The sequence below is a fragment of the Palaemon carinicauda genome, chromosome 7 (assembly GCF_036898095.1).
Source record: "Palaemon carinicauda isolate YSFRI2023 chromosome 7, ASM3689809v2, whole genome shotgun sequence".
Classification (NCBI taxonomy): domain Eukaryota; kingdom Metazoa; phylum Arthropoda; class Malacostraca; order Decapoda; family Palaemonidae; genus Palaemon; species Palaemon carinicauda.
Genome location: NC_090731.1, coordinates 2349307 through 2373541, shown reverse-complemented (window position 1 = coordinate 2373541; position 24235 = coordinate 2349307). Strand labels below are relative to the sequence as shown.

At 34.8% G+C, this 24235-nt stretch overlaps 1 long non-coding RNA gene across 2 annotated transcripts; it reads left to right on the top strand.

The window, feature by feature from the left end:
* Nucleotides 1-882: 882 nt before the first annotated feature.
* Nucleotides 883-21317, top strand: LOC137643804 (uncharacterized). 2 transcript variants are annotated; one of them, XR_011045077.1, is made up of 4 exons: nucleotides 883-1006; nucleotides 17455-17618; nucleotides 18119-18242; nucleotides 19458-21317. It is a non-coding gene; the product is annotated as an uncharacterized lncRNA (long non-coding RNA). The 2 variants fall into 2 exon arrangements; XR_011045076.1 differs by having other exon boundaries at nucleotides 18119-18247.
* Nucleotides 21318-24235: the final 2918 nt, after the last annotated feature.

Genomic DNA, 24235 nt, shown 5'->3' with positions numbered 1-24235 from the left:
ACGTAAATCTTACGAACTTTATATCTTAAAATTACATAAGTTATGGAAGATGATATTCCTGAAGGCATTAACTCATAAATTTGCTAAGATGACTTTATAACGAAAAAAGAAAATAAAAGTTTCGTTGTGTTAAATATCATAGTTACCCTTAAAAAAGTTTTCTTTAAAAGAAAAGTTGTGTCGTTTTCTTTTTCTTAAACCCACTGATCCAGGGGTAACTTGCTTATACATTTCACTCCTATATATTCATTAAATATTAAATCATATTCATACGAATATCTTATGAACTCTTATAGTAATTAAATTAATCTATTTGAAGAATATTCAAATATATCTTAAGCAAAATACTATAATATTAGCTAATGAAAAGGCTATAGAACGCAGGCTATGGTGGAGGTCTCTGATTGGTTAAAACAATTCTTTAACCAGGGGGCTATTTTGGGGAGAATTTCTCCCCCAAATCTGGGAATTTTTAGAGGTTTTGGGGGATATGAAGTGTGCGAATTCCCATACGTCTGGTAACTGAAGAACACTCTCTAAATACTCATGAATAATTATTTAGTTTTTATTGAGACTTATAATTAAAGTGAATGACTTGTTTTCCTATGGAATGACGTTCATTACAATTAGAACTTTTTAATATATCTTTCGGAGCACAAACTGAAATCAGAGCATAAATTAATCATTAATAAAACAAAATATACTGTATGTTGTTTCACAATTGGAATAATTAGAAATAAAAATAGAATAGATAATAATTACAGAAGGTACAGGAGTACACTGTCCAGCATTTAATAGACTGCAAACTTAATTGTGTTGAAAAATGCCCGGAGAAACTACTTCTGGTCAGGGGAACTTTTTGGGACTGTCTAGGGATGTTCCTGACAGTGTAGACAGTAGAAGAAGATTCATTTCTCAGAGAAAGAGAGAGAGAGGAAGAAGGAACCAAGTGTCGTGACTCTCGTCTTTTAACTTGTGATCCTGCAAACAGTGAAGGCTTCATTAGGTAAGGAGGGACACATTATACAAGGTTTTATTGATTCTATTATGTTCTCGCGGTATCTTTAATGACTCAAAATACTGGAGATTCGAATATCTTGTAGGTGCTGTAGGTTTCCATGTGTTAAACCATCGAATTTCTTGAAGGGTCTTTTATTGGTGAAGAAACTTTATAAAAAGACATTTCTCAAAAGTGGCACTTATAGCGTGTGTTGGTAATACCATTAATCAGTGAGTGGTTATTAAATGAGATTGTTTCTAGATATGGCTTTAACTTTACAATTAACAATATGATGGTGTATAACTGTAGTCGCTGCGTCGTTATAGTTCCAGTTAAGGAATCTAATCACCTATAATTGGAGTTGTTACTATAAAAAGGAATTTAAATAATACTAATCCGTGTTGCCATAGGCCTAGATTTTAGAATCCAAATCAAATGTCGATCATTTTTATGGAATGTTTTCTCCATGGTTAAAATAGGTCGTATCATTTTAATATCTGCTCGGTGTTTTATTAAAAACGACAGAACTTTTTAATCACATACTTTGATTTAATCTGATAAGAAATTTGATTAGAGATTATTTTTCACATTTTAAAAGGTGTGAATATGAGGGTGTAAACTATAGTGAAAACTGTGATTTGTGCAAATTAATTGCATTGCAAAAGTGTAATTAAGAAACGAGAGTTTCAGGTGATGTGTGTTGGAAAGTTATTCGTTAGTTGACCAAAAATATAATTCAGTGAACAACTCAACATTCTCACAGAATCGTTATTTTATTAATACACAAGATGAATTCTTTGTTATAAATTGGTATATACATACTGTATAAATATACATATATTATTCATTTGAATGCAAATGCATACAATCCCTGACACAAATATATACAATCATTTTGCTTTTAAGAAACAACCATTGTCTCACTTTACGTTAGTTTGATAACTCGCAGTATCAGCCACGCCCACCAATTAAGCGCTCTCTCTCTCTCTCTCTCTCTCTCTCTCTCTCTCTCTCTCTCTCTCTCTCTCTCTCTCTCTCTCTCTCTCTCTCTCAGCTGCTTTGTAATAATAAAAGCATGCCCCAATTCACTGTCTTATTTCGGTTATTTAACAAATATTTTGTGGGAAAACTTTTAAGTTTCACGAGTGGGTGTCCCACAGAAGTACTGATTACGTCAGAATTTTTTAATTTCAGTGTTCCTGTAACATTGTTAATAACAACTTAAAATATATTCTTAGTTGAGAGTGATAATAACATTGATATCTTATGTCAGCAACTGGGAGTTCCATAGTCGGTAAGATTACAAGAACTCTTGTTCAGTCTTCCAACAAAGCTATCTTTGCGTAGAGGTAAATTTGAAGACATCCTTTTACAATTCGGTTCTGATAAGTCTCTCTCTCTCTCTCTCTCTCTCTCTCTCTCTCTCTCTCTCTCTCTCTCTCTCTCTCTCTCTCTCTCTCTCTCTCTCTCTCTCTCTCTCTCTAGTAAAAACTTTTTTTTTTTATCTTTTTATTATTAAATTTTACAAAAGGATCAATACAATGACTTCATATATACAATATAAAATAATAATAAATTACATCCTTTACAAATAACAAAGTAAGTAAGCCTTATATCCTATAGAGTAACTTATATTTCTTTTTATTCTTTATTTTACAAAAGCATTAAGTACATAATCTTTGGTAAAGAGCTTGTCTAATTTATTCACATAAACTTTACTCAATATAAACTTGGTTTTTGACATTTTATTCACTATATAAGTTATTAGGTTTGGGTCGTCTGCCAAAAGACCCAAAGATCGACCCAACCACACTCCTGCTACAAAATCTGATAGTAACACCATTGCAGTGTTTTCGTCTTTCTTCGATGGTGTCTTAAAATCTAACTTAATAATTCTTAGTAAACTATCTGTTTCAATTTTACAACAGCTATTTAGTATTGACTTTAACCAAATCAGAATGTTTTTTGACGAGGGACAAAAATAAAATATGTGCATATTATTTTCAATACATCCACAAAAGAGACATTTATCTTCATTCGAGATTTTCATCATATGAAGCCTATCTTTGGTATTAAGTATTTCATTAACGTATCTATAAACTGTATCTCTGCTGTTCTTATCAATATACTTATTATTTACATGCTTCCAAATCTGTTTCCAATTAAAAAGCGGGTACAATAACTCTATCTTTGGTTTATAGTCTTTACAGTTCATTAGTAACCAGTATATTTCTTTAACAGACACCTTAGGATAATTCTTTAAATTATATACTTTCCTTAAAACATCTATCATCTCACTATAATATGATGTGATAAAAATAGTACAATCTCTATAAGTTTTATCAGCTTCCATTAAAACACTAGCTTTTATTTTACAATAATAATACATAATCTCGAAACCATAACACTTACACATAGAAATCTTGTTAAAAGTTCTGAACATAATAGCTTTCGATTTATGTACAATATTCATTATTCCTAGCCCTCCTTCTGCCCTTGGTAAAAATACGGTGTTTCTTGCAATGGGTTCACAGGTTCCATTCCATAAATATCTAAATAAACTCCTCTGTATTCGTTTGGCACAATCCTGTGGAACTATATATACATGTGACACATACCACGTTTTTGCTAAAATTTTACAATTAATTACAATACATTTTTGAAACACAGTCAGCTTCCTATTCCTAAATATACCTATAACTTTGTTTATCTTACTCTCTAGATTATTCCAATTTAGATTAACACTATCTTGATAATTATTACTATGATAAACACCTAGTATTTTACAGGAGTTATGAAGATAATGACATCCATTTATTGGCCATTCTGATTTATTTCTCCATTTCCCAATGCCTAAAATTGAAGTTTTCTTTCTGTTTAAATTTGCACCACTTGCCTTTTCATAATCTGTGATTATATTAAAACATTCTAATATTCCTTTGTCACTAGTAACTACGATAACAGAATCATCAGCATATCCTAGAACAGAAACCTTTAAATTATTTGGCAAATTCAATGACATTTCTACGAGCTTAATCTTCATCATCCTGTAAAAGGGTTCCTGGTAGATAATAAACAAAATCATGGATAATGGACACCCTTGCCTTACCGATTTTTTTATAGGGAATGGATCAGAGATATTACCATTTATGCATACTACACTTTCAGCGTCTTTATATAACATTTGTATTAGCTGAATGAAACTAGGATCAAAACCAAAGTTGCTCAATATAGCATATAAAAAGTCATGATCAACACGATCAAAAGCTTTAGACCAGTCTAAATTTATTATCGCAGCTTGTTTATCATTATCATTTGCATAAATCATAATATCTCTCATGATGGAATTCAAGTTGATAATTGACCTATCATCAACACAACTAAACTGCTCGCGGGAAATAATTAAATGTAACACATTCTTTAACCTATTAGTTATTATTTTCGCTATTATTTTAAAATCCACGTTTAGCATTGTTATTGGCCTCCAGTTTGTAATAAAACCTAAATCTCCTTCCTTCGGTATAAGCGTTATTATTCCTTTATTTATTTTAGAGATGGTCTTATATTTAAAAATAAACTTTACTAAGCTCATAAAATCGTTTTTTATTTCTTTCCAAAACTTTTTGTAAAACTCAACAGTGAGACCATCTATTCCCGGGCTTTTGCCGTTCTTCATCCCTCTCAATGCTTTCAGTACTTCAGACTCTGTCACTTCTGAGGTTAAAATATCATTCTCATTCCCATCAATAACTTTATCTACTAGATTCAAAAACAGGTCTTGATAAGACTTATGACATTTCTCTTTTTTGAAAAGTTTTTCAAAATATTCCCTTATATTTAACGCAATAGCTTTGGGATTTAGTATTTCGGTACCATCGTCCCTCTTTATCTTATTTACATACGATTTAGAGTTTTTCTCCCTCCCTAATAGGTACGCTGAAACTTGTTCACCCTTTAACTTATCATCCACCTTTGCTCTAATTTTGACTCCTTCACAGATCTCGTCTTGAATACTATTTATTCTTAATTTCAAAGAGTTCACTAACGAAAACTTGTCCTTATTCAATACCCCTTTTCCTATTTCATCTTTCAACTGGTAGTTCAGTAGATTCAATAGCCCATATTTTGCTTGGTTAATCTGCTTTGAACACGTAATAAAGAAAGATTTCAGTTGAGCTTTCGCATATTCCCACCAACACAAAATATTTCCAACTCTATCCTTGCTCCTCTTGATATTATTCCAATTCATAAGAAAATTGTCTCTTACAATATCTGTATCTAGAATATTACTATTAAGTTTCCAGTACCCTTTACCTGGCAACGCTACATTTTCTAATTTCAAAGCTAATACTATAATACAATGATCAGTCCAGCTGACAGGAATATTTTGAATATTTGTCACATGGTTATGTAAATCTTTTAGATAAAACCTATCCAGCCTTGAACCATAATTCTCCCTAACATAAGTATACTCCACCTGGTGATGACATGAATTCCAAACATCTATGAGTTTCAAGTTGCTTTTCAAGTTTACTAATGACTTTGATAGAAGTTCACTATCGGAATTAGAACAATCTCTCATACAGGTAATAGAATTCCAATCTCCCCCCATAATGATATTACTTATATTGTTCCTTAAGAAATATAAAATATCTGTATTAAACAATTTCTCCCTTTCTTTCCTCTTACTATTCCCAGCTGGAGCATAAACATTTAATAATTGAACAGTAACGTTTGAATAGCGACAATTAACACTCATTACATAGCCATCAGTATCGTTTTCAAAATTCAAAATTTCCACATTAGATGTTTTATTTAAAAAGATTGCTATTCCACCCTTAAGAATTTGGGTATAATTAATCAACACTTTGCAGTATTTTTCAACATATTCCAATTTCCCTTCCCCTTTTATATTGTGCTCTTGGACGAAAATTACATCTAGATTATAAAGAAACATAAAGTTTATTATTTTAATTTGCTTATTCAAAGTATTAAGTCCATTTACGTTAACTGTAGCTACATTTAATGTGGATGAAATGAATTTTTTATATTATGTAAAATACATTTACAATACAAGATTAAATTGCTTTAAGCTTCTTTGTACACTTTCCTGTTTCATCGTCTGATGATAAATTCTGGTTTGTCCTTTCCATGTTTTGGCACTGGTCTTTCTTCAACGTTATCTTGAGTTTATTGCCAGAGTCTGTTTTCGTATGCCATGTTTCCATTTCCAAATCAGTACTGTAAAGTTTTCTTTGGGCCGTAAGCAACTCATATGTTTCCTCACAATCCATTTTTCCCTCCTGATTACCTTTTATTATACTCGCTGCTTCATTTCCTGTTGATAACTCGTTTTCTTTAACATTTTTATGAATCTCAACCTTTGTTTTTGATCTACGCAATTCACTTACACCTATTGGTTGGGAAACCCTAATTCCTTCATCGTCATCATCCTGCTCGTAATCAAGGTTGTCCACAAAAAGATCCCTTTCATCTCCATAATTTAGCCCACTGCCGATTACCCCTTTCTCCAGTTTTCCATAAACATTTTCTTCCCTTATGCAGTCCACAGGTTCTCCCAATACAATTTCCTCGTCCGGTTCTTTCCCTATCTCACTTCCAGCAGTCCTTTTTGATGTGCCTTTCCCAAGTTTTATCGAGTCACCTTGATCCTTTTCTTTCTCAGAATCATTTTTTGAGATATCCTTAACAATTTCTTCTATTGTGCAATCTAAATCCTGTTCTTCTATTGAATTGGGTCCTTTATCCTTATCCGTACCTTCGGTCACTATATCAGTATTTTGATAACTTTGGTTATCTCCTCTTTCTTCAACTGTTGCCTCTTCTACATTGCCTTTGTGCAACTCATTTGCTTTTACGCTGGTCTCATCCTTTCCTTCCGTAGGTAGGTGAGGGAACTCTCCTTCTTTAAACTTATATCTCACATCTTCGTAACTGCAGTCTTTAGCTAAGTGACCTATTTCACCACACCGAAAGCATGTCCGTGGCTGCCCATTATATAAGATGGTCAAGGTAAATCCTGAAACCGTAATTGATGATGGGACATTCTCTTTTAGTCTCATGCGGGCTGTCCTGACTCCAGTCAATAGCCCTTTGAATGGTCCGTCAGCATACCTGTTTACCCTGATTCCTTCCACTTTTCCATATTTTGATAAAACCTCGATCAGCTTTTCATCTGCGAATCCGAAAGGAGCATTCCTTATTGAAACATACGTAATGGAGGAGCTAAGATTCACTATCTTTACATTTCCTAACTGGTCTGAACACACCTCTTTGCCTTCATAATTTTCCATGAGATCATTAAACACGTTTGGTACTACTTTAACAATTACTCTGTTTTTATTTATAAATTGAACTCCTATAATTGAGTTATGAACCAATTTCATGTTATCAAACAACATTTTGCTAACAATATCCATAGTAGGGTGTGCAGTAAACTGCAGCCCAAAGGAGTCCTTTCTCCTAAACGGTGTTGAGTATGACCCCATACTGTTACACTGAAAATAGTCACTAAAAGAGTCAATAGATGGCAGCACCGTCGCCACCGTCTAGCGCAGACTCCCCCACCTAGGCCAGGCTAGGGGGGGTGGGGGCACAACTCGAAATTAGAGAAAATCACAAAGTTTCCAAGGTTTATAACTGCACTGTCACGTAACCCACATTCACTATGCCTATTTCAGCACTAACGGCACATATTCACCGAAAACCTCACAACATATTTTCGGCGAAACTGCAGCTATGACACCAGAAATAAGCAAAATTGAACAGAAGCCGCAACAGATTGTTGTTTACCTACAGGCTTCCATAGTAAAAACTGGAAGGTAGTAAGCATCAAATCCATTGAAATATTAAATATTCGGAAGTGTATCCTAAGATATGTTATTTGTAAGTTTAGATTAAGTCAGTTCTACACAGAGGTGTCTGGTAGAATAAGAGGCTTAATTTTGATTTTTAAGGGACTCTCTATACCACCAATAAATTGAAATTCAGTTTAAATTAAAGTAGGAAATTAACATGATAAAAGCCCAAGTAGGAACACGGCTTTTTATATAAGTTTTTAGGAAATATTATTGGGAAAACCTTTATAGAAACGATCTATTTTGATAGCAACACTATTTTTGTTCTCATCAATCATTGGACGTATAATTGTATAATTACTTCATTAGTAATGACTAATTAACTCTTACTGTAAGGGGGATGGGGTTCTCTATGCCTGTTTTTCGACAAACCAGACAGAACTGGTTTTCTGCATATTTGTTCTCCGTTTAAGAGACCTATTCCTTGTCAGTGAATTTTCAAAAGTTCTTTTTTCAAACTGAAAATGGGAAGCTTTATTTAGTGATGAATACCAACAGTCTTCGTCTAGAATAAAGGTAAAAGGTTTTATTTATTTTGCATGAATTAATTTTCATACTAAGTGATGATTATCTTCATGGGGAAATGGCTGGCGTCATTATCATTAAAACTTTTTCATTAGTGATCCGTATGATTGCTTACATCGTCAACAATGAAAGACATACTTTGTGCATTAGGCAATTTGAATCGAAGGTGTGACTTTAACTCTATAATAATTAGCAGAAAAACATGCAGAACTATATTCTATTAAGTTAAATGATCAGTGCTTGTGTTTTTTAACATCTATAGAATTATTAGAGATGCTATTACAATTATGATTTTAATCTAACGGCGTATATATTCTTAATAACTTAATTGTTCACATTTGAAATTGTGGTAAAGAACGACTCTTAAATGGTTGAGCATTGTTTCCACAACGTGAGGTGTATAAGCTGTAACATCATACAGCAGTGGCAATCTTCATCTCAAGTTACAATTAACGAATAAAATTCACAATTACGTTTTTGTTACGTCATTTTTGCGTTTCTCATTTTGTGTATGAGTAGTGTTTTTTTTTTTTTTTTTTTTTTTTTTTTTTTTTTTTTTTTTTTTTTTTTTTTTTTTATCCAGCGACAGTAATTGGTTTCTCACACAGTAGGGCGCATACATGAACTTTACTTCTAGGGCTAAATTATAGTAGTTTTTTATGTTATGTAAATATTAATCTGATTAATGATGAATTATAAACCACACGAGGAAAGCCAATATTAAAATATATATGTTTATATAAATATGTATTTGTAAAAATTAACTTATCAACTGTATATTTTCTTAAAATAAAAAAGAGAGGGCTGTTTTTCTGGTCCTGTCTCACACAGGGCCTAAGCTACAATGTCAGTTCATCGTGTACATATTCTAAGGTATTTAGCATATCACATATTTCGGGTTTATTGTCAAATGCTTTCGTTTTGAAACTGAGGTAATATTTCATTTAGTGTTTATCCTAGATTTATTTACGTGTAGATATTTACTATTAGTTTTCACATGTTGGTTACAGAATCATAAGAAGTTAGGAGGAACTTCTCGTGCAATTCTGATATTTGTGAGAAAATACTTTTTGGAAAGCATTTATTAATACGTCTTATTTTGTATTAAACCATCATCAATATTTTTCTATCATTCACTGGTGTGTAGGCGTAATCAAAGCATTAGTTAATGACTAAACTCTTACTGTAAATGGCGGAGAGGGGGGGGGGGGTTCCCTAGTCTTTCTCGGCCAGTCAGGCAAAAGTGAATTTAAACATATTTGCTCTTCGTTATCTGCAATTTTTTTTAGATCTGTTTGTAATCTGAAAATAGGAAGTCTTATTTAGCTTAATGCAAAAGGTAATAAGTTAATATTGTTTATAATGTATTAACTTTTGAATTAATAAATGATGAATAGTTCAATGTTGAAATCTCCGAAGGCAATATCATTTTGATGAAACAAAACTAGTTATTAGTGATCAATAAGATAGCAAAAAGCGTCGATACTGGCTTTGATACTTCGTGGACTAAGGAACTTGAATCGAAGGCGTGACTATAAACTTTTAATATATGTGTACTACATTTCATCTTTAGCTAGTTTAGATTTTTGTCAATTTTGTGCCCCTAGGAAATGGTAGTGTTTATAGATAGTTTGATACTTGACATTAAGCTATTTTCTATATAAGGAAATATATTACTTTAATTGATCTACAATCATCAGCAATGAAAGTATTTTGACTTTGCTAAGGGTAGTTATGAAGGACCAGTAGGCTACTTCTGTTGTTTTAATTCTGAGTCTTTGTTGAGATGTTATAACAGTGGGGAGAGCTTGACGTGGTGAAAGGGTTTGCGTATCGCCATGATCAGCAAAGCGGTATTAGTCAGGGCCACCCATACTAGGTTGGTTTGCTGTGAACTATCAGACCAAAGTCTCCCACCATCACCAATCTACAATCCCCTGATGTATAGGACCCGAAAAACAGCCGTCAAACGTCCAACAAATATATTTCCATATTAAAGAATATATATAACAAACTAATCTTGTAGGTCCAGTAATGAGTATTATTTGTGTGATAGGACACGAAAACAGCCACACCTGTCGTTGTCCACTATTACCAGTAATTCATATTTACAAAACTGCACACAGTTTTCTCTGTAGAATATAATTGCCTGTATGCTGACTGGTTATCTTGCAATGTTTCATACTGCCCAAATAACTAATTAACAGTTCATGAATGACATATTCTAGCACATCTGCCTTGAAGGATAGATTCGAAATAGGTTTGTACGAACGAAAGTCCTGATAATCGAGATCATTTCAGAATGGGTGTGGCTGTAGCCACTGCCTCAGATATTTACACAAAAGTCAACAGTGGTAACTACAATTCTTGAAATAATATCAGTAAGATTGTAAAAGTATTCTTCTCCAATTATTTTAGATAATACCATCAGATAAATCACAAGATTTGTTTTTTAGCCCTTTTAAAAAGTCCTGATGACTTCATCATTAAAAATCTAATCATATTTGTGGGTCTGGTTTGACACCAATTTGAATTTGAATATCCGCAAAACATCCAATTGCTTTTTTTATATTTTGCTTTTTGGAATTTCTAGAAATTTATCAGCTAGTTCTTGTTCACTGTGCACACCTGGGAGCCTTTTTCTTTAACAATCCCCATTAGAACATTTAGAAGACACTATAGCTTATCATGTCTATTGCTGCTTCTTCCTTCTTAATAGGCCCTTTATGGCTGTGTATTCCTTCTATCCTACCTCCTCCTGTAGATCCTGCTTGGCACTCATTGTCTTCATCATTCACTTTGTAACAAACTCCACTTAACCTCGACGTTTTTTCTATCATCGAAACAAGTCTAGTAAAATATATTCTTTACCAGCAAATCCATATAATTCAAATAAGTTTTTAAACGCAAATTCGTGTGTTAAGGATACTTGTTCCTCGTATATCATAGATTCGATATTACTGGAATTTATTTAAGCAACATATTAGGTAATTCTTTTACAAGCCCATCAAGAAATCTTGGATTAAATCATATAATTCAGTTACTTTTCCCATGATATTTTCGAGTTTTTAGTCTATTTCAAAGAACGAAAGTTTTTTTTAGATGGATTTTGAGAAAAACTAATCAAGCTTGAAGTTATATTAGTCACTTTCACTATCCAGAAAACCCAAGATTGCATGAGAGATATAAATGAAAAGATTCGACTATCCTTAGCACGATCTAGCGTTGGCTGTTTACATAGTTGCTTTGGTTTGGCTGAAGAATGTAGTCGTTAAATAAGAGTTGATGATGGGTTTATAAAGGTTGTATTAACACTTACTATATAATATCTCTCTCTCTCTCTCTCTCTCTCTCTCTCTCTCTCTCTCTCTCTCTCTCTCTCTCTCTCTCATATTCTGTTACCTCATTAAGTGACCTCAACATAACTCTATCGTTTGTCAATAATTCTCTCTCAAGATTTTTAGTATTCCAGTCAAATTAATCATGATATTCATCTTAATATTAATGTTCACGAGTACAAAATTCCAAAATACGATTGTTAATACAGTTCTCACTGCATTAATCATAGGTAAGGGGTTAACTAAACGAGATATTTTTTGAGTGTTTGAGAACATTAAAAGTCGAACCTTCCTGCTTTTTAGGCTGTTGAAGTATCATTCAATCTTTAAATAACTTTTCTTTTACACTAAATTTCATGTTTTGGTTAAATTCTTCCTGCCAGTCCCAAATGTACAAACTGTGTCCAGTGTCTATAGACCAAATTATTATTATTATTATTATTATTATTATTATTATTATTATTATTATTATTATTATTATTATTACTAAGCTACAACCCTAGTTGGAAAAGCTAGATGCTACAATCACAAGGGCTCCAACAGGGAAAAATAGTCCAGTGAGGAAAGGAAATATGAGAATAAACGATATAAGAAGTAATAAACACTTAAGATATTTTAAAACCATTAACATCTTTAAAACAGGGTTTATTCCTGCATTCTGTGCTCTTTCTACTAGTAAGATACATTCATTTGCTTGTAGTATAGAAAATTCTATTCCAACTTCATCTTGGCTTATGTCTCTCGTCTCACATTTTCACAGACATCTCAATAAGTACTTCCCAAAATATCAACACGGCCACTTTTTTATGTTTATTAACTTTATCCAAACTTTTTTTTTCACTGTTCTCAGTTTATAAAATTGCCCTCTCAATATGTAACTAACTCCCACTACTTACACAAGGCCACTTGTATTAATTTTTAATCTGGTCTTCATTGCACTTTTTAAACAATACAACTAATATGTTCTTCCTTTTAACATACTGTTCCGCCTTTCTTTCTTCCTTTCTTTCTTTCCTTCCTTCTCCTTTCTTTCTTTCTTCCTTCCTTCCTTCCTTCCTTCCTTCCTTTCTTTCTTTTTCTTCCTTCCTTCCGTCTCCATGATTTTGATCATTTCTGTTTGCAAAACTTGACCAAAGCACTTATTCTTTTTAACTGAGCCTTTGACGCCCTACAATTTTGACTGTGTCTATAATAAAATATCTAATCCTGTCTCTTTTCGTCACTGCACATCTATTCTATCATGCATATTTCTACCACTTTCATTTTTCTATCTTGGGCCTTCGAGATCACTAGTGTGTCAGTCTCCCAAAACCATTGCAGATCTAATATCACTTCTATTAAACCTTCCTTTAACCTTTGCATTGATCTCCTTCGTATTGTATAGTTAATTTCTGAGTCCATATCTCTATTTGTTAATTTGACTGAATACAAAATCCAACTTTCTTAATGTCACACAAGCCCAGTTTCACTGTACTCTGTCTTCCTTCTACCAGCCATTAAATAATTTTTTTTCTTTTTTTCGGCTTATCTAATGCTTTGATCTTCATGTGCTTGGCTTCATATTTTCATCTTAACAACAACAACAACAACAACAACAACAACAACAACAACAATATGACAACTTACTAAGCATTTTTACGGAACATTTAAGATGTTAAAAGAAATAGGAAATTACTTTTTACTGGGAATATTTACCAACTTTTAGTATGTTCGTTTGTTAGTTTTTGTGATCAACAGTGGCGTATCATATGATGTTTAACAGCAAAGTATAGAAACCCTTGTGTTTGTTTTTTACTTGGCCAGTTTGGGGATAAACACTTTTGTCCACTTTTGCTGGAAACAGGCAAGACAGACTAGTGTTGTCTGGCTGTGAACTGTACAAAGAAACTTTTGGTTGAAAAAGGGCATTTTTTTCCGTAAAGGGAGAAGTGAGATTAAATGTTCAAAATTTGATACGCAAATGTACTCACGTTACCTCCGGCTGTATCATTTTGCATATGACAACTATTTTTTTTTTCTGTGATCAGTCTGCCTACTACCAAATTGTGTCCTTTTTACGCAAGGTGAACAGATATTATGAATTGAAAATAGCAGAATCTCTGGACATTATGCTGGCGATTATAAAACGAAAGAATGTACTTCAGATTTCGTCAATTGTCTTATTTTCTTACTTACTTGCTTGCTTGTTTGCTTGATTACTAACTTGCTTGCTTGCTTGCTTACTTACTGGCTGGCTGGCTGGCTGACTGGCTTACTTCCTTGCTCGCTTACCTACTTACTTAATTATTTACTTACTGGTTTGCATGCTTGCTTACCTACTTACTGTCTTGCTTGCTTGTTTACTTAGTTACTTGTTTACTTGCTTGCTTGCTTACCTACTTACTTACTTATTTACTTACTGGCTTGCTTGCTTGCTTACCTACTTACCGACTTGCTTATTTGCTTGCTTGTTTGCTTGCTTGCTTGTTTTTTACTCGTTTACTTGCTTGCTTGATTACTTGCATGTTTACTTACTTGCTTGCCTGCCTACCTACCTACATGCTTGCTTGCTTGCTTGCTTAATTATTTGCTTGCCTACTTACCAACTTGTTTGCTTGCTTGCTTTCATGCTTGCTTGCTTGCTTACTTGCTTGCTTGCTTGCTTGCTTACTTACTTACAGGCTTGCTTGCTTACTTACTTACAGGCTTACTTACTTACTTACATGTTTACAGGCTTGCTTGCTTACTTACATGTTTACAGGCTTGCTTGCTTACTTACTTACTTACTTGCTTGCTTGACTACTTACTTGCTTGCCTACTTACCAACTTGCTTGCTTGCGTTCTTACTTACTTACTTACATGTTTACAGGTTTGCTTGCTTGCTTGCTTGCTTGCTTTCTTACTTACTTACTTACTTACTTACATGTTTACAGGCTTGCTTGCTTGCTTACATGTTTACAGGCTTGCTTGCTTACTTCGTTACTTAATGGCTTTCTTACTTACTTACTTACTTACTTACTTACAGCCTTGCTAGCTTGCTTGCTTACTTAATGGCTTGCTTACTTACTTACATCTTTACAGGCTTGCTTGCTTGCTTGCTTACTTGCTTACTTAATTATTTACTTACATGTTTACAGGCTTGCTTGCTTGCTTGCTTGCTTACTTAATCATTTACTTACATGTTTACAGGCTTGCTTGCTTGCTTGCTTGCTTGCTTGCTAGCTTGCTTGCTTGCTTGCTTACTCGCTTACATGTTTACTGGCTTGCTTGCTTACTTACATGTTTATTTGCTTGCTTGCTTACTTACTTACTTACTTACATATTTACTTGCTTGCTTTCTTGCTTGCTTGGTTAATTACTTACTTACATGTTTACTTGCTTGCTTGCTTGCATGCTTGCTTGCGTGCTTGCTTGCTTGCTTGCATGATTGCATGCTTGCTTGTTAGCATGCTTGCTTGCTTGATTGCATGCTTGCTTGCTTGCTTGATTGCATGTTTGCTTGCATGCTTGCTTGCTTGCTTGCTTACTTATAGTGATGTTCTCCTGATCCTTCTCACGCAGAGGAACTCTACTCTCTACAGGACCTACAAAATCAGTTTATCGTATCATAAGTATTTTCTGTATCACACAAAGTAATGGATGTTAATTGTTGAATTACCATAATTGCGTTAAAAGATAAAAAAAAAAACGACTGAACCTTGGTGAATTGATATATAATATATTGATGATAATAGCGGAGTCTTCCAGTATGAAAACAATAATTAGCACTCCATTGTTTAATTTTATTATTTCACTTTAAGGGCTGGTTTCGTGGTCCTATCACACAGGGTAACCCTACTCACTACATGACCTACATGTACAAGATCTGTTTGTCGTATGCATTCTTAGGTATTTTGTGTATCACACTGAATGATTTCTGTATTGTCAAATCCACATAATCGAAGCACTTAGAAAGCTAAATCACCCATTAACTCTCTCTCTCTCTCTCTCTCTCTCTCTCTCTCTCTCTCTCTCTCTCTCTCTCTCTCTCTCTCTCTCTCTGATAGTCTAAAGAACAGCTATAGCTTATTCAAATCAGCTCAGGGGTAACGGACACAAACTAGAATTGAAAATATACACCACCACTCAATGTGGAAATTTCTTTACATACGAAAATAGCAAATTCTTGGAATAGACTTCCAGCGGATGTAGTGAACAGTAACACTTAGGTAAACGAGTTCATAATATCTTCAGTTGTCATTTGAGATGTTAACAGAGCGAGTTTCAATAGTCAATCCTGGAAATAACACAGGTGATGACGATGTTCATGATGAACTCGTCATTGTCCCAGTTTGCCTTATTCTTTAGTGACGTATTTTTGAGGTCATTATAACATAACACTTCACTGAAAATGACGAGAGGACTTGTCCACTATAGGTCAATGCAAGCCAGACAATCGGTTATCGGTTGTCCAAAGTTATTTCTGCATGGTTTTGGAAAGTGAGACAGACTCGACTGGCGTTATCCTTAGTAGCCAAACTTACTTTTAAAAATAAGTTTATTTGATTTTTGGATCACCTGAAGATCCACTAGCTTAAATTTTCTCGTCTGAAGATCCACCACCCTAAGCGAGGATCTTTAGGTAATAGTCTAAAGCTTAATAAAACACTTTAATCATAAAATCAAAGTAATTTATTAAAACGTACCATAATAACCAAAATGTGAACTCGTTAATGTGGATATTGTGCTACGATCTGTTCACATAACTTCTCAAAACCATTTTTAGGAAATCTGTCACATGAATTGCTGTAGGTAGGAGAGTGCCATAGCCTCTGTACTATGGTCTTCCACTGTCTTGGGTTAGAGTTCTCTTGCTTGAGGGTACACTCGGGCACACTATTCTATCTTATTTCGCTTCCTCTTGTTTTTTTTTATGTTTTTATAGTTTGTATGAAAAATTTATTCTAATCTCATTGTTCTTAAAATATTTTATTTTAATTGTTAATTACTTTATTTCCTTTCCTCACTGGGCTATTTTCCCTGTTGGAGCCCTCAGGCTTATAGCATCCTTCTTTTCCAACTCGGGTTGTAGCTTCACAAGTAATAATAATAATAATAATAATAATAATAATAATAATAATAATAATAATAATAATAATGAGTTTAACAATTCTTGCAGTCACGCATTGGCTTTATATAGCATGATATATAGATTTCTTTAGTAATCCCAGAACCGCCTAACGTTACTATATTTGCATAGAAGATTGAAACAAACATTCCCCCCCCCCACCCTTGTTTTTGTTCCTCCAATTCGTTCACTCCAGTAATACATGTTATAAAGTATGAACCCGCTTCTGCGTTCACAGTCTATAACTATGACTATATCTATAACTATTATGCTGCAGTACAACAATCTGTTATTTGTGAAATTTTACTGGAATTTTAACTATTAAAGTAAAACAAAAATATGTCAGTAGGTATGTTACTCAGTATACTAGTTCCCCTTCATTTGTGGCCAATAGTTTGAGGTGTGGTGTTTTTTGACAATTTGATTAATACAACCAATGAATTATGACTTTTTCAACAAATAAACCTCTTGTATTTGTTCGTGCTAACATGAATCTCGTGTAACTAAATGGTTATTTTTTTTTTATGCCTGGCAGTCAACTCAGCTGTTGACATTGGAGAAATCTAGTTGAAGTACAGTAGGCAAAAGTGAAAATGTTGCTAAAATGTCCTTTTCAATTCTTTCCAGATTTGTGCTCCAGTTTGCTCGGTATTGAATTCATCATAAACTGATGACTGAAAGAGGACACTAAGGCTGTCATGCAACAAGTTGAGAAATTGTTACAAGCGAATCCTCTGTCTTCTGTAAGACACCATCCAGGGTGAACTAATACTGTGAACTTCGCTTAAATGGTAAAATCCTCGTTCTAAAGTTCTATGCTTTTTAGAAGATAGGTTAGATTTCTGGCATTTAGTGCTGGTTATGAAGTTCCTCAATCACGTACAGAACAATATTAGATTATGCTGAGTAAATAATATTCAAGATCTTTTTTATTTCCAGAAATTGGTTTTCCATCCAGTGAGATTTATTTTTTTCTTGATTTGAAACAAGTAATTGGCCTCGCAGGATTCACTTAGGCTGTATTTGATCAAAATATATATTTCTTATTAATGTTTTTTTCTATTAATTCCCGAGTAGTTGGTAAAAGCTTTGATTAAATTAATGCATTTTTGTAAAGGGAAAAATGTAAATGCAATTATAGTTTAATTCTAGGTCTCCATTAGACCTACTTTTTGGGACAGCAAAACTTCAATTTTACATTTTTTTGTCAAAATAATTTTAGGAAAAATCAGTTATGTAAAATAGGCAAAAGCAAAAATTCTGTTGAATTGTCCTTTTCAATTCTTTCCAGATTTGTGTTCCAGTTTGTGTGGTAAGGCACCGAAGCCTAGAGGACTTGAAGACAGACGCTGTTGATCCTTAAGTTGAAAGATTGTGATGAAGGTCTTCAGTCTCCTGTCTCCAGTATGACCCGAGTTAAGTCTGTCATTTTCAATGATCCAATACTGTAAACTTCGTTTGTATGGTCAAATGATTTTGAAAGTTGTGTGCTTTTAAAACCTAGGTTAGATTTTGTGACATTTGGTACTAGGGTGAAGTTATCATAAGAGTACAGAGATAGAATATTAGACTGGAGTCAGTAAATATCTGGTTTTGAAGTGATTTGTTTTCCATTTTATGAGAATTATTTTCGGGAAGGGGAGTCTTTAGATTAAAATTTAAGTGATAGGACTCGATCAAACAAATAAAAAAATCAATTTTTATCTTTTTTTTTTTGGCTGAATTATTCTGTTTTTCTTTCTCTTTTTTCTAGTAGTAAATCCCGTTAGTTTGAAAGCTCAGATTAAACTCATGCTATTTATTAAATGCTTTTAAACTCGAGCAAGTTTAGAGTTTAGTTCTATATTTACTTTTTTACTTTTACTTTTAGGGGTTTATTTCTCGCCCTCCATCAGACATTAAGAGTCTGTTCAGGCGGGCCTTGATGTGTGAAAATAATTTCTTTCCAGTTTGTATTTTGCTCTGTAACAAAAATCAAAACCTTTTTATTTGTTCTTTTAAGATATCCCGATTTTCTCTTTTTGCTTTGAAATACTCTATAACTTCTTCACTGAAATATCATAATCTATTGGTCTTTAGAATATCATAAGTTTTGTGACTTCGTTTTGGAGCTTAAAATGTTTTACATTTGGGGGCTTAAAATATCTTAAAATATCTTATATTTGGGGATTAAAATATCTTATATTTGGGGATTAAAATATCTTATATTTGGGGCTTAAAATAATTTATATTTGGGGCTTAAAATATCTTATATTTGGGGCTTAGAATAACTTAATTTGGGGGCTTAAAAGTCTCTTATTTTCTTTATATTTGGGGCTTAAAATATCCTTACTTTTGGGGCTTAAAATATCCTACTTTTGGGGCTTAAAATATCCTACTTTTGGGGCTTAAAATATCCTACTTTTGGGGTCTTAAAATATCCTACTTTTGGGGTCTTAAAATATCCTACTTTTGGGGCTTAAAATATCCTACTTTCAGGTGCTTAAATATCCTGATTTGTTTTCAGTTGATCTGATTTATTAAAAACATATTATTGCTTTAAAAATGGCCGAAAACAGTACTCAATTTGTGCATTATGAATCTTAATTAGTTATATCCTGTGAGTTCCTATTAACACTTTTGCCCTTCAGGTTAACGTGGCCTTCTCCTAGGATGCTTCAAACTCTCTAATCAAAAGGATGAGGGACATTAAGAACTACCCTAGTCCTCTGGGATCCGGACTTTCCTGGTAAAGTCCTTCAGAGCAAGTGGAACTTCTAGAACAGTCCTCTGGGAGCCGGACTCTCCTGGCAAAGTCCTTCAGAGCGAGTGGAACTTCTAGAACACCATTTTCTCCCTATGAGGATTTGAGTATTTAAGTTCAAGTTTTAAGTCTTGGACAGTATGCTAAGTTATATTGCCAGCTTACTAATTTACCCAAGTTCTTTCATTCTTAATTTCATGAATTTAGTTTTCATAGATTAAATTCCCTTTGAAAATGACTTTATTGAATAATTTATGGCTAAAATTCACTTATAAAGCAATTTAGGTCTATATGAATCCATGTCAATCACTAAGGTTGCAATATTGGGTCAACTAACCTGAGGTCTTTTAGATATTAAATTTTTGGTCGTCCTGATAAAAGTTATTTCAAGTAGATGCTGAGCTGTTTCAGGTAGATGCAGGGCTTTTTTCAGGTAGATGCAGGGCTTTTTTCAGGTAGACACAGGGCTGTTTCAGTTAGACACGGCTATTTCAGGTAGACGCAGGGCTGTTTCAGGTAGACGCAGGGCTGTTTCAGGTAGAGGATGGGCCATTTCAGGTAAAAGTTATTTCAGGTAGAGGCAGGGCTATTTCAAGGAAGAGTTATTTCAGGTAGAAGCGGGGCTGTTTCAGGTAGACGCAGGGCTGTTTCAGGTAGAGGGTGGGCCATTTCAAGTAGTAGTTATTTCAGATAGAGGGTGGGCTATTTCAAGTATAGTTATTTCAGATAGAGGGTGGGCTATTGCAGGTAGATGCAGGGCTGTTTCAGGTAGGGACTGGGTGGTTTCATGTAGAGGCTGGGCCATTTCAGGTAGGAATTATTTCAGGTAGAGGCTGGGCTATTTCAAGGAAGAGTTACTGTATTTGAGATAGAGGGTGGTGTATTTCAGATAGACTGGGCTATTTCAGGTAGAGGCAGGGCTGCTTCAGTTCAATTTCAGTCTAGAATTATTTCTATGATTTAGTGGGATTGGACATTCAAATCATGAGATCCCAGAAGCAAAGTTTTAGCTATTTTTTTTCTATTTGTCAATTTTGACTTTCAAGAATTAAGTATTTATAGTAAGATTTGGAAAACCTTTATGAATATTAAAGCAGGTTTTAGTTTGTAATCTATATAATTTTTAAAGCTCAGGAAATAGGAATATGTTAGTAAATTAGTTGGGGAAATTTCAAACTGTAGTGTTATTGTATTAGGAATTAAGTTTATATAAGAGTACTGAATTATGCGATGCCAAAATTTTCAGTTGATGGAAATGAAGTTTTAGTTTAAGTATACATTACATAGTTTTTTTTTTTTTTTTTTTTTTTTTTTTTTTTTTTTTGCATTTAAATTGAGCTGCTTTAAATGCTTATTTCAAGGTGTGTTCTTGTCTAGCCTTTTCAATTTTTCTTTCTGTCCTATAAATTTAAGGTTCCTTCACACAAAACCCTTTCTAGTTTCAATAGTTTACCTTGGTTAGCTGATCCCCCACATTGTATTTTGAATTTCATAAAGGATAATAACTAACAACTTTATTTGAAGCAATCTAAAGTTTAAATACACTATTGGTCCTACATTTAAAAATCTAGAGTAAATATTTTAATGTCTTTAATTTGTTTAAAAACTTATCCAACTTTTTATTCTTAATTTTGCAAGATTTAGTATTTGATGAAAAGTCCATCCTACGTCCCCATGTTAAATTCTCTCTCTCTCTCTCTCTCTCTCTCTCTCTCTCTCTCTCTCTCTCTCTCTCTCTCTCTCTCTCTCTCTCTCCAATATTAAGTTAATGTATAGAGAGGATTTTAGGAGTATACTATGAATGAAAGAAAAAGTTATAGAATATAGGCCTATCAAAAAGTTATTGTACATGGTTTTTCAGATTTGAATTAGATATTGTTAGAGAAGCTTAAATTTAAGGTTAGGAAAGATGGGTCTAAAACTTTGTGCTTCTGGGAAGGTCAAAAGGCTGATTTGTTGATTGGTATGGATTTGAATACTAAGAGTTGAAGTAGGAATAGAACATTGCTGGATAATACAGAATAGTGAATTGTTTTAGGTGATCGTTGGCAGACGAGATGGCTAGAGGGGCTTTGGTGTAAAGTGGCTAGAGGGGCTTTGGTGTAAAGTGGCTAGGAGGGCTTTGGTGTGAAGTGGCTAGGAGGGCTTTGGTGTGAAGTGGCTAGGAGGGCTTTGGTGTGAAATGACTAGGAGAGCTTTGGTGTGAAATGGCTAGGAGAGGTTTGGTGTGAAATGGCTAGGAGAGCTTTGGTGGGAAATGGCTAGGAGAGCTTTGGTGTGAAGTGGCTAGGAGAGCTTTGGTGGGAAATGGCTAGAGGGGCTTTGGTGTGAAATGGCTAGAGGGCCTTTGGTGTGAAAAGGCTAGGAGAGCTTTGGTGTGAAGTGGCTAATAAGACTTTGGTGTGAAATGGCCACGAGAGCTTTGGTGTGGAATGGCTATGAGGGTTTTGGTGTGAAATGGCTAAGAGGTCTTTGGTGTGAAAAGGCTAGGAAGGCTTTGGTGTAAAATGGCTAGAAGGTCTTTAGGGTGAAATGGCTAGGAGGGCTTTGGTGTGAAAGGGCTAGGAAGGCTTTGGTGTGAAAAGGCTAGGAAAGGCTTTAGTGTGAAATGGCTAAGAGGGCTTTAGTGTGAAAAGGCTAGGAAGGCTTTGGTGTGAAAAGGCTAGGAGAGCTTTGGTGTGAAGTGGCTAATAAGACTTTGGTGTGAAATGGCTAGGAGGGCTTTAGTGTGAAAAGGCTAGGAAGGCTTTGGTGTGAAAAGGCTAGGAAAAGCTTTGGTGTGAAATGGCTAGGAAGACTTTGGTGTGAAATGGCTAGGAGGGCTTTAGTGTGAAAAGGCTAGGAAGGCTTTGGTGTGAAAAGGCTAGGAAAGGCTTTAGTGTGAAAAGGCTAGGAAGGCTTTGGTGTGAAAAGGCTAGGAAGGCTTTGGTGTGAAAAGGCTAGGAAAGGCTTTAGTGTGAAAAGGCTAGGAAGACTTTGGTGTGAAATGGCTAGGAAGACTTTGGTGTGTAATGGCTAGGAAGACTTTGGTGTGAAAGGGCTAGGAAAGGCTTTAGTGTGAAAAGGCTAGGAAGACTTTGGTGTGAAATGGCTAGGAAGACTTTGGTGTGAAATGGCTAGGAAGACTTTTGTGTGAAATGGCTAGGAAAGGCTTTAGTGTGAAAAGGCTAGGAAGGCTTTGGTGTGAAAAGGCTAGGAAAGGCTTTAGTGTGAAATGGCTAGGAGGGCTTTAGTGTGAAAAGGCTAGGAAGGCTTTGGTGTGAAAAGGCTAGGAGAGCTTTGGTGTGAAGTGGCTAATAAGACTTTGGTGTGAAATGGCTAGGAGGGCTTTAGTGTGAAAAGGCTAGGAAGGCTTTGGTGTGAAATGGGTAGGAGGGCTTTAGTGTGAAAAGGCTAGGAAGGCTTTGGTGTGAAAAGGCTAGGAAAGGCTTTAGTGTGAAAAGGCTAGGAAAGGCTTTAGTGTGAAATGGCTAGGGGGGCTTTAGTGTGAAAAGGCTAGGAAGGCTTTGGTGTGAAAAGGCTAGGAGAGCTTTGGTGTGAAGTGGCTAATAAGACTTTGGTGTGAAATGGCTAGGAGGGCTTTAGTGTGAAAAGGCTAGGAAGGCTTTGGTGTGAAAAGGCTAGGAAAAGCTTTAGTGTGAAAAGGCTAGGAAGACTTTGGTGTGAAATGGTTAGGAAGACTTTGGTGTGAAATGGCTAGGAGGTCTTTAGGGTGAAAAGGCTAGGAAGGTTTTGGTGTGAAAAGGCTAGGAAAGGCTTTAGTGTGAAAAGTCTAGGAAGGCTTTGGTGTGAAAAGGCTAGGAAAGGCTTTAGTGTGAAAAGGCTAGGAAGACTTTGGTGTGAAATGGCTAGGAAGACTTTGGTGTGAAATGGCTAAGAAGACTTTGGTGTGAAAGGGTTAGGAGGGCTTTAGTGTGAAAAGGCTAGGAAGGCTTTGGTGTGAAAAGGCTAGGAAAGGCTTTAGTGTGAAAAGGCTAGGAAGACTTTGGTGTGAAATGGCTAGGAAGACTTTGGTGTGAAATGGCTAGGAGGGCTTTTGTGTGAAATGGCTAGGAAAGGCTTTAGTGTGAAAAGGCTAGGAAGGCTTTGGTGTGAAATGGCTAGGAAGACTTTGGTGTGAAATGGCTAGGAGGGCTTTAGTGTGAAAAGGCTAGGAAGGTTTTGGTGTGAAAAGGCTAGGAAAGGCTTTAGTGTGAAAAGGCTAGAAAGGCTTTAGTGTGAAAAGGCTAGGAAGACTTTGGTGTGAAATGGCTAGGAAGACTTTGGTGTGAAAGGGCTAGGAAAGGCTTTAGTGTGAAAAGGCTAGAAAGACTTTGGTGTGAAATGGCTAGGAAGACTTTGGTGTGAAATGGCTAGGAAGGCTTTTGTGTGAAATGGCTAGGAAAGGCTTTAGTGTGAAAAGGCTAGGAAGGCTTTGGTGTGAAAAGGCTAGGAAAGGCGTTAGTGTGAAAAGGCTAGGAAGACTTTGGTGTGAAATGGCTAGGAGGACTTTTGTGTGAAAGGGCTAGGAAGGCTTTAGTGTGAAAAGGCTAGGAAGACTTTGGTGTGAAATGGCTAGGAGGGCTTTTGTGTGAAAGGGCTAGGAAGGCTTTAGTGTGAAAAGGCTAGGAAGACTTTTGTGTGAAATGGCTAGGAGGGCTTTTGTGTGAAGTGGCTAGAAGGGCT